The sequence below is a fragment of the Talpa europaea genome, assembly GCF_964194135.1.
Source record: "Talpa europaea genome assembly, chromosome: 15".
Taxonomy (NCBI): domain Eukaryota; kingdom Metazoa; phylum Chordata; class Mammalia; order Eulipotyphla; family Talpidae; genus Talpa; species Talpa europaea.
This window is the reverse complement of record NC_140083.1, coordinates 44,742,338-44,754,610: the sequence shown is the minus strand read 5'-3', so window position 1 is coordinate 44,754,610 and position 12,273 is coordinate 44,742,338. Positions and strand designations below refer to the sequence as shown.

Genomic DNA, 12,273 nt, shown 5'->3' with positions numbered 1-12,273 from the left:
CCACCACCCCATTATCACACTAAAGAAACCATGAGATGTAGTGGACCCTTACTTGGAAGCCACATCATCTGACGAAATGTTTTTATCTCAGCTTGTCTAACTGGATCTGAATTAGTTCTCCAGTGATTACTTAATTAGAAGAGACAATCTGCCAATGAACATTTCCTTCCTTCAATGACCTTGAAATCAGATTTCACTTACTGCTTCATCGAACAAGTATTCTCAAATCAGAGCATTTCTGAAAATGAAGCAATAAACATCGAAGATAATCAAATACACCATATTTCCAACTCGTTTACCACTGAAGTCTCAAAGCTAACTATTCTATGAACTTTCACAACCATAACCTCTTGTTTATGTGCCACTTTAAAGTACAGAAAGGCAGAATTGAAAGGTCATTTCAACAAACTGGAGAAACACAAGCTAAAGCATAAATGTGTCAAGTATCCTGGTGAGACCAAACATTTCCAAACCAAGAAGTTAATGCTGGATAAACAGGATGGGACAGGATTATGGGAGCTCTTAAGTACCCAGTGAATGGATGCAAGTTTGATAAAATAACTACAGCAGAGAACCACCACATGCTCTTCATGAACTAAAAATACCCTTCTTGAAATGGTTATCTGGTAACAGAGAATGAATGAGAAAAAATTCAGAAGCAATGAACTCTGACCAATTCTATTTCACCAGCCAGCTCAAAAAGTACCTTGTACCTGAAGAAGCAGAGCACTCAGACTGCACCTACCATATCACTCACCACATCAGTGTAGAGTTCCCTGAAATTGCTCGAGAACCTTGGGCTGTCGGAAAAGTCACGATCCTTTTTTTTTTAAAGATTTATTGTATTTATTTATGCATACAAGAACTGGGGTCCAGGCCAGAGGTGCAGGGGATGACAGGATTCACCAGAGAAAGACGGGTCACAGAACAGGCAGATCCAGTGAAATCCACTGCTGACCAGAGCAGTGGGCAAGACAGGGATAGAACTTGTGCTGCTGCAGTGGTGGGCAACAGCTTGATAGTGCTGAGACTTAACCCCTGTGCCACCAGGGAGGCCCTATATGTATTTTTCCTTTGAAAAACAGAAAAAATGCTCCATGACTTTTCTACCAACCCAATATTATGCCATTGACCAAAAGACTATGAACATAAAATTTTCTAGGAAAAGCTGTTATGCAAATGACCCACTTTAACGTTGACAACATGCTTTGAATCATCCACCTGTTAAGAACAAGGCATTTATCATCCATATAATAATGACACCAAATTCACAAAAAGCAATTCAACTGAATTCCTTTCTTTGTAATTAAATAACTCCTAAAGAGAAGAAATTTGAGAGAACAAAATCTCAATCTGTGAAAACCAGATGACTTACCAGTAACTTGAGTTATCCTATTGGGTCTTTTCCCTCACAGATCCACCTCTCTCGCCCTTCTGTCCAGCATAACAGTCTTCCCGATGGGCATCCACTGGAACTGAGGGGCATGCAGTACAGATGCATATGTAAGAAAGTCGGGGGAGGGGATTTGGGAGATGCTAGAGACATGCTTCAGTGCACTTGCTTACCTTCCTGAAATTGGACATTTCAACGGTTCCTTGGTCCTCGAGGCATTCACAATAACTTCAAAGAATGTGGATCTGTGGAGATTACCCAATAGGAGAACTCCAGTTACTGGTAAGTGATCCAGCTTTTTCTTCTCTATCAGAGTAAGAAGATTATTTAATTTTATTTGAGATTATTAGTACATGTAGAACTACAGGGGAAAGGGTTGCAATTTCACCAAGTTTATATGTATGTGTGTGTATATATAAATACACATATATGCATGCAGTGAAGTAAATATAGAAACAATCAGCAAACTACAAGGTCAACAGAAACTTCTCACATCATTCAGAAAAGAAAATTATTTTAATGATTAAGGAAAAGAAAATTATTTTAATGATTAAGTTTTTTAAATTTCCACTACAAAGGCAGCTATATTTTAAAATACAAAAAAAAAAGGAAAAACAGCTCTCAGACTATTCAGATTCACTGAAATAACCCCATCACCTTTTAATATTAGTAATAGGATAATTAGTTGATAAAATCTGCCCATTTTTGTTTTAAAGATTTATTTTATTTATGCATATAAGAGCTGCAGTGTATAGACTAGAAGTGCAGGGGTGGGAGGGGGTGAGAGAATTCACCAGAGGCAGAATGGGGAGCAGAACAGGTGGATCTACTGAAATACACTGCTGAGGGGAGCAGCGGACGAGTCAGGAGAGGTCTGCTGTGCCCTATGTGGGTCAGCTCCCTGGCCAGAGGTCAAACTCATGCTGCAGTGGCTGCCAATAGCTTCATAGTGCTGAGACTTAGCCCCATGTGCCACCAGGGAGGCCCAAAACCTGTCATTTCTTAACTAGCCATTGTTACTGACATTCACTGAATTTTAGTGTAAAAGCCACTGCAGTGGACTAACACTCAAAAAGACTTAGAAGAAAAACTCATCAACACAATTCCCATTTATGACTCAGTAAGTCTCTATAACAAACCAGCCACACACATACATAACAAGTACGCCAAGTTGTTGATAAAAAATAATGCTGGTTTTAACTTAAATAGTTGTACAAGCAGCACAATAATATTCTAATGGTTATAATTTTAAAATAATTCTCTAAAATTAAAAGTCATTAAAAAAGATTTCTAGGGCCTCCTTTGTGGTGCAAGGGCACTATGAAGTTGCGGCACTATGAATCTATCCACAGCCACTGCAGCATGGCACAAATTCAATCTCCGGCCAGGGAGCTGTCACACATGGCGCAGCAGACCTTTCCTGGCTCACCAGCTGCTCCCCTTAGCAGTATATTTCAGTCAATATGCCTGTTGTGTTCTCCACTCTGTCTCTGGGGAATCCTTTCACACCCCATACCTCTGGCCTATAACCCAGTTCTTATATGCATAAATAAATAAATCTTTTAAAATAATAAATACTTTTAACAGAAGAAAAAAGGTCTTTATCTTCAAGCTCCTTTGAAAACAACCTATTACCTTTAACTCAGTACATACTCATCAGGAAGCATTCATGTTAATGTGCTATAGCAGCAATGACATCAAATGCTAGTTTCTGATGAAGATAGTGATGTGTCACAACCTTTTACCATCATGTTGCTAAATAATCACACCCTGCCTTCAAAAAACATGTTTTCATGGTTCTTCATTCTACAGAAACAAATTAAAGAAAATGTATAGCTTTTCTTTGTTTCAAGATTCAATAGACTAAAACAGTAAAAACTACAAACTACAATTTATAATTATACACAAATTGGATAAGTCATATCCATTTTTCTACAAAGTTAAGTTTGAAAATACAGTGGTTGGGCCTCCCTGGTGGCGCAGCGGTTGAGCACTGTATTGTGAAGCTGCCCGCAGCCTCTGCAGCGACAGTTTGATCCCCGGATGCTCCCCGGCCACCGGAGGAGGGTCCCACATGGCGCGCAGACCTCTCCTGCCGCCCGCTGCTCCCCTCAGCAGTATACTTAGGTCCTTCTGCCTGCTCTGCTCCTCGCTCTGGCTCTGGTGAATTCTCTCACCCTCCCGCACTTCTGACTATACCCAGAGCTTGTATAAATAAAATAAATAAATCTTTAAAAAAAAAGGGGGGGGGGTGAGGCAAAAACAAACCTTTAAAAAATAAATAAAAAAAAATACAGTGGTTAAATGCATAGGTTTTTAAATGACCCCACATACAAACAGGGGCACAGACCTCCCTGCCTACTGCATAGATAAATACCAAAAAGTCATCTAGTTAACTTTCCTGTTACCTAGAAATCTAGTCAACTAGGGTCCGGTCCTAGTTAACGTCTTTCTATTCACCATTCAGCTAGCAAGTATACGGCACCAAAGACCTTACACTATTTTATTGATAAAACAGAGGAGTATTTATCCAAGTATTTTATCCATGTGGAATAAAAAAGATATCATTAAGAACTTAATAATAATTTCCTATTTTTATTTATCTCACATGCAGTCTCCACTCAGACTGGAGTCCTATGATCTTAAAATATAATCAAATGCATTTTTAAAATAGTTTAAGAAAATTTAAATATTTTTGTAAATATTTTAAGGCAACCAAAGGGTGACTTAGAGGCCAACCCTAAAAGCATATTTGCTGCTGTTATCATGCCACACCAACTACTAAGACGGATTTTATAACAAACTCCTCAGGGAAAAAAATCCCCCAAATTAGGTTGCTCTATATAGGAGTATCCTGGTTATGCTCTAATGATTACAATGCTCATCCACAAAAAGGTGCTCCGTAGTAGTCAAGAACCAAATCAAATTCGGGCCTCACTTGTGGCGCAAGGGGTTAAGACACAACCTATCAAGCTACCCCCAGCTACTGCAGCACAAGTTCGATCCCAGACTAGGGAGCCACCCACATGTTGCAGCAGAACTCTCCTACTCACCCGCTGCTCCCCTCAACAGTGTATTTCAGTCAGTCTGCCTGTTCTGTTCCCCACTCTGACTCTGGTGAATCCTCTCACACACACCCCCCCTACCTCTGGCCTGCACCTCCGTTCTTGTATGCATAAATAAATTTTTTAAAAAATTAAATACTTCACTATAGAAAATCTTCTCCATAAAATCAATCTGATCTTACAGGAAAATTGCTCAAAAAAAAAAAAAAATGTGATAGCTACTCTTTGACTTCCACTACCACTCACTGGTTTGGAGATTATATTTTGGCTAGAAATAGCTTAAATTACAACTGGTTTTGATAATTCCAGGTGCACTGTTTCCTATTTTTCATTCAAGATTCAAAATTCTGAAGTCTGCTATTATGGCTGTGGAAAGTTCAGGGTAAATCCTCAACATGAAGTACAATGTTATAATAAAATTTAATATTATATTCAGGCTCAAACAAACTTAGTTTCGGGCCTCCCCGGTGGCGCAGCAGTTGAGCGCTGGGTTGCGAAGCTGCCCGCAGCCTCTGCAGCGCCAGTTCAATCCCCAGCTGCTCCCTGGCTACTGGAGGAAGGTGAGAATTCTCTCACCCTCCCACACTTCTGACTGTTCCCAGTGCTTGTATATATAAATAAATAAATCTTAAAAAAAAACAAACCAAAAAACCTTAGTTTCGTTATTCCAAAATAAAGCAAAGTAAATTACATACTTAGTATTAAGTAATGTTATTTATAGAGGGCCTCCCCGGTGGCGCAGCGGTTGAGCGCTGGGTTGCGAAGGTGCCCGCAGCCTCTGCAGCGCAGGTTCCATCCCCGGCTGTTCCCCGGCCACCGGAGGAGGGTCCCACATGGCGCGCAGACCTCTCCTGCCACCCGCTGCTCCCCTCAGCAGTGTACTTCGGTCCTTCTGCCTGCTCTACTCCCCGCTCTGGATCTGGTGAATTCTCTCACCCTCCCGCGCTTCTGACTGTACCCAGTGCTTGTATAAATAAATCTTTAAAAAAAAATGTTATTTATAGAAACTGTACTCCTTTCTGCTCCTTGAACAGTTTACCAGGTAGGCCATGTAGAGTATAGAATCTTGTTTATCTGATCATTCCTAGCCTGACTCTCCTCTCCTTATCATGAAAAGAGGAAAATTCTAGGTCACAGCAGTCAGAAACAGAAAGAAGATTGGAACCTCGTCTTTTATACATTTGGCAAAAACTTATGAGTCTATTATGCTTTCTTTCTCCCTTTTCAGTCTTAAAATACGATCTGCTACCTGCAGGTTCCCCATCTGTATATATCATCGCATTTCCTCATCAAAATTTCCCTTGCCCAAATAAAGTATACACTCATTCCCCCACACCAACCCATAGAGAAACAAAAATAGTTATATTTTATGGGTCTGCCTGGTGGTAGAAATGTTAAAATATCAGTGTTATCAAGCTATCACCACTCACTGTATCATGAGTTCAATCTCTGGCCAGGGAGCTGACCCCCATGGTGTAGCAGCAAACCTCCCCTGTCTCGCCCACTGCTCCCCTCAGCAGTGGATTTCAGTAGATCGGCCTATTCTACTCCCCACTCTGTCTCTGGTGACTCCTCTGGCCCCATGCACCCCAGTTCTTGTATGCATAAATAAATGAATCTTTTTTCTAAAAAAGTTCTATTTTCCTATAAATGCAAATTAGCCTAAAATCAAGATAGCAGAAACCATATTCTCCTCTAAAAGAGGGATACAACAGAATCCACTTCAGAGAGCAGCTGTAAGTAGAGCATTTAAGAAAGAACTCCCAGAATCCAAGCATCCATCAAACTATGAACCACCCAGAAATGGAATTATTCTCAAATGACTTTATACATCTTTAGAGGTACACAGTGTAAGAATTAAAACAAGTAGAAAGATATTCTAAATTTCACTCAGATTTACTACTTATACTAATATTTGTACTATTATTTTTAAACTACACTGTATATGAGATGAAGAAGGTAATTTATGTTAGTGGTTAGGAATATCTCTGCAGCGTAAGAAAGAGCTTTCAAGAACATGTTATACTAAAGTTGAATTGCAAAAACACCTTATATGTTCATGATCTTCTGTAACATATATAAATTTAGAAATAATTAATAAACATTCCAGACAACATTTACTAAGACCATCACTATCATCACACAAATACAGATGCTATCTGCTAATACTTTAAGTCAGCTATTACTTTAGATTTACTTTAGTAAAGGAAGCTACTCAGACTTAAAAGTTATCAGAAGAAATTATTCATATTGTTTTCCATAGTCCAGTACCTAATTTGTATTGAGATAAAATATATATAATATAAAACTAGTTTAAGTCAATGCCATAGATTTTCAATGCCATAAAATTTTAACATCCCATGTCCTAACAAATTCTAAGATGAAGATGTGACAAAAACAGTGCATCTCCAGGCTCTCTGCTGATATTTGATAGTAAATATACGAATATTCAAACTGTTTGGAAAAGCTTAAGGGGAAGGATACCAGCACATAAGCTCTAGCTCCCTAAAGGCCCAACTCTGGACAGAACAGCTCCCACATGCTTCCCTTGACCCTGCCTCTGGGAACACACACCCTTCTAGAACTTCCTCCCCCAAACGTGGGCTGGATTTAGTGACTCATTGCCGAGGAATAAGATTTGGCATAAATAAGGAGTTGTCGTTCTCCAAATAAAAAGACCAAGCTTTCTGTTTGGGGGGGTTCTTCCTCAGATATCCTGCTTTCGAGCAAGCAGGCTGCCACATTCAAAGCAACTCACCAGGAGAGGCTCCCATGGCAAGAAACTGTTATCTAGAGCATCCCGAGGCCTGCTGACAACCTGGTGGATGAGCCTGGCCGTGAACCTCCCTCAGTTAAGTCGAGACTCTAAACTGGAACCACCTGCTGCATTACTTCTCAATTACTAACTCAAAAAAATGAATTCATAAAATAATAAGTTTTTATTGTTTTCAGCCATTATATTTGGGGGGACATCAGTATATCAGTGCACATTGATAAACTAATACAGAGTATTACAAAGTAATTAGTGTTAAACTAAAAGCAGCAAAGTGAATGTCAATTAATTGTAAAAAAAAAAACTCAAAGGGCCTCCTGGTGGTGCAGCGGTTAAAGTCTCAGTGCTATCAAGCTATCACCAGCCATTGCAGCAAGAGTTCCATGCCAGCCAGGGAGCTGACCCATATGGTACAGCAGACATGTCCTACCTGGACTGATGCTCCCCTCAGCAGTGGATTTCAGTAGCTCCACCTGTTCTGCTCCCCACTCTGCTCTGGGAGTCCTCTCACCCCCAGCACCTCTGGTCTACACCCCAGTTCTTGTATGCATAAATAAATAACAATTTTTTAAAAAAAATAAAAACAAACTGAAAGGAAAATCATATGTATGAATTGATGGGGGGGGCACGGGGAGCATCCAGTTCTGAATTTGATTCCTGGTGTTAGGTTCAAAAATCCTGGAACCGGGATGCTGTGCCCACAACCTAAGTTTTAAAAAATGAACTACTGTTAAAAGGTTTTTGAAGTGAATCTCAAGATGCCAACATTGCTACCCTAAAGCATCACTCATGCAACAATCAATAGCACCCCCACTTCCCAGCACCTTGTCCCCTCTACTGCCACACTCGCCACTGTTCAGTGGTCAATGCTGGGTGGTTTTTCTTTTATGTCATTTTCTATTCTATTCATTCTCCTGAAAGTTACTTAACCACATTAAATTATCTTCAACAACAGTTTCATCTTGCTAACTTGATTTGACAGTTCACCTAATCCCTTACATAAGCGCCTTATTTTTGATAAACTATCTTAAAATGGATACCTTTGTTGTCAATATCATCTACTCCTAATAGTTTCCAGTTCAACAGTTTCCTAACCAGAGTCAAACTGACAGCAGCATTACACGCAGTCCTTTATATACCAACCACAGTGATTCTCCAAGTAATACACAAAAATAGCAGCAAATGATACTTTCAAAGCCCACAATTATGTCAACACAATAAGAAAGTCTAACCTTTACTCTGAAATTTTATTTTCCTCATCTTTTCTAATTATCATATTCAAATTAACCTGACCAGATTCTAAGTCCTACAGCAGTTTTCAAATCAATTCTTAAAACCTCTAAAATATGAGATTGTATGTATGTACAAACGTGATTGTATAAAACAGCAAATTTTTCTAATATAAATTTCAATATAGTGACCATTTTCAAACTACAGCCTACGCTCTAAAGAATAACCTTGTTACTCAACATTCACAAAATTTTACAGTACCCAGAATCATATCAAATCCAGTGAATTCCACAGACAACCATCAATTCACAAGCCTATAAATATAGTTTTAAACAAAGTGCTTGGATTTGGGGCCTCCCTGGTGACGTAGAGGTTAAAAAGTCTCAGCATTATCAAGCTATCACCAGCCACTAAGGCCTGAGTTTGATCCCCAGCCAGGGAGAGCAGACCCACGTAGGGTGCAGCAGACCTCTCCTGTCTCACCCGCTGCTCCCCTCAGCAGTGGATTTCAGTAGATTCACCTGCTCTGCTTGCCACTCTGTATCTGGTGAGTCCTCTTACCGGCCCCCAGCACCTCTGGCCTACACCCCAGTTCTTGGATGCATAAATAAAAATAACCTTTAAACAAAAAACAAAACAAAGTGCTGGGATTTACTTGTTAGCTGATCAACAAGTGCTCATTCATTCCTCCTAAAAGCAAAAGGGCCTCTAAAAACCACACATGCCCCTGCACACAACAAACTATGCAATTTTCCAAGAGTCTTCAAATTTACCACAGTTATTACTGAAAAATTATTGACACCAAAATTATTGATCTAATTTTGACAACAGCTATTGAAAATTTGATACCAACATCAATCCAATTTTTAAATTAATCCTATTAAATTCTGCAGCTACAATCAAGACCTACCTACAGAAGTGCAAACTTAATGATAGCTACTACTAGATAATTACAGGGCTTTTCCTTGAAAATCAAACTTAGTTACTAACATTGTTATATGGCACAAAGGAAACTTTGACACCAGGGCTAACAAGAAGTAGGTTTATTGTACCAGTGCTGACTCAGCAGATATGCATCCAAAGGCTGAGCCCTGGTTTGTAGTAAGTCAGGGGCTTATATGCACTTTCAGTTTCTGCAAAGTTCCGGGTGGGTTTGCATTGGCAGCTGTACATGGTCAGATATCACGTGGCTACATACCAAGAGGTGAGTTGTGTGGTTTCGTACCAAGAAGTGAGTAAAGCATCAGTAGTCATGGGATCCCCATCCCCACCCCAGGTCCATTCTGCCTCATAGTTAATAGCGAACAAGATTCCTACCAGGAACTGTGTTGCATAAAGGACATTACTCAAGACTCCCAGGCTGCTTATTTCAGGTCACCACGCTTCAACATTATCTTACTCATCTTCCAACCTACCAATATTAGCCTCCTTTAGCCTTTAGATAGAGCACAGAACTGTTACAACTATCATGAAAAACTTAAGGCAGGCATTAAGCAAGATTATGGTCTTGTTACAACTTAAAATATAAATTTAAATGTCAGGCTTGTTAAAACAGATATTACATAAAACACAAGGGAAACCTAAGATTTTGCCTGATGAAAGTATAAGCCATTTGATAACTGACCCTACACCCCTTCCTTCTAAAGACATTTTGCTTGTGAAACATAGTACACTCCTGAGTTTCTTATTTATATTTCACTTTTCTTCTTCCTCCCTTTCTTTCTTCTTCTTTGTGAGATGTTCTTTCACGACCACAAAAAGAGTAGTGATGTTTCTCAAGTATTGGTCCTAAGCTTTCTTTTCTCATGCTATTCAGCCTATTCTCTTCCAGATATGTCTTACCCACCACTCCTGGTCTTATTTCACACAGTCATGTATTCTAGTAACTACCATATACATATTTATAGCCTTCTTCTCCTTTCTACGCTTAGATTCAACAAACCCAATTGCCTTATAGATCTCTTAGATTTCCCCCAGTATCTGAAATAGCCAACTGAATCTAAAAGTCAGCTAAGTATTAGTTTCCCCCAAACCTGTCCTTCCTCCTGTGTACATTATGTCAGTGAGATAAAAGACTATTTACCTGGGCCTCCCCTGGTGGCACAGCGGTTGAGCGCTGGGCTGCGAAGCTGCCTGCAGCCCCTGTAGTGCCGGTTTGATCTCTGGCCGCTGGTGAGGGTCCCACATGGCACGCAGACCTGTCCTGCCGCCTGCTGCTCCCCTCAGCAGTGTATTTCATCGTTCTGCCTGTTCTGCTCCCCGCTCTGGCTCTGGTGAATTCTCTCACCCTCCCGTGCTTCTGACTGTGCCCAGTGCTTGTATAAATAAATAAATAAATATTAAAAAAAAAAGACCATTAACCTAACTGCTTAAATAAAGCAGAATGCTGGAATTAATCCTTGATTCTTCCTTCTCACCCATCCAATTTTCTATCTCCCCAACCATATTCAGCCTTCCGTCCAGTTGTATAAATTTTCTCCTGAACATATCTAGAATCTATTTCTCTCTCCCACTGCCAATTTCTTAGTTCAGGCCACTACTGTCTCAAGTCTGGATTAGTGGAATGGCTTCCACCATATGGTTTCTCTGCTTCTAGCAAAGACTGAACAAGCAAGCAAGCATGACATAAGATCAAATGAAATGATACTGACTGTGGTTTCCACTATGCTCTGTACTGATGGCAAAAGAAAACATCTTAAACTGCTAACACAGTTGAATGTGCAGGTTAACTTAGTGTAAATTCTTTTATTGAGTAAAATGGGAATAATTCACAGGTTCACGAAATTTTTAAAATGTTCTTTAAAAAAGTGTCTTGGAGCCTCCCTGGTAACCTAGGAGCTAAGTCTCAGCACTATCACCACTAAGGCCTGAGTTGGATCCCGGGCCAGGGAGCTGACCCACATGGCACAGCAGATCTCTCCTCTCTCCCCTCAGCAGTGGATTTCAGTAGATCCACCTGCTCTGCTCCTCACTCTGTCTCTGGGGAATCCTCTCACCTCCCCCCATACCTCTGGCCTACACTCTAGTTCTTCTACTCAAAAATAAATAAAATAAATGAAAATCTTTTAAAGGAAAAAAAAGAGCCCAGGCCTTGGGTGTGATGTGGTAACATACATCTGAAGATGTGATCCTGTGTCTCTGAATCATACACATTATTGTAAACCAATGTTACTTTAATTAAAAAAAAATAAATAAAAACAGGATGTGGAAAAGTTTAAATCAAAGAACCAGAATATGATAAACAGCCTATGTAGTTCATTTAAGCATTATCAGTAGTCAAGATATTGGGAATTTTTATTAATATTATTTAAAATTATTATTAACTAAGAACTATACTAAGTTCTCAAAACATTTATCACATATAACCATCACCAAAAAGCCTATGAATTTATGACTATAAATGGCAAATAGGTGGGCATTTAAACTAAAATGGGATTTCAGCAGCAACGAACGGTACTTTCTCAAGGACACTGCAGTCCAGGGAAGGAGAGAGAAACAAGAATGAATTATTTCTAATACACCCTATAAATTACAAACATCATGTTTTGCATAGAATGCTGTGAGAATAAATCAAAGGGCATACCTCCTGGTCTAGGGATAAAGGAATGTTTCCTTTATTTTTTTTTACATTAAAAGACCATATTTATTAGGAATAGAAGAAAGGAAAATAGAGACACCTGTGTAGACACAGGTGGGCAGAAGGCTCCAAACGAATACTTCTTGAGAGAGATGCTTGTGCAATCCAAAAGAATAAGAAAAAAATTACCAAGGACAGAAGGACAGAAGAACAGGAGAAACAGCAAATTTTTTTT

General features: G+C 39.5%; 1 protein-coding gene across 1 annotated transcript in view; it reads right to left on the bottom strand.

Annotated features, from left to right (window-relative positions):
- The window catches only part of LOC311185017 (YY1-associated factor 2), an 81,186-nt gene that overhangs the window by 51,846 nt on the left and 17,067 nt on the right, over window positions 1-12,273 (bottom strand). The gene's annotated exons all lie outside the window — the stretch shown is intronic.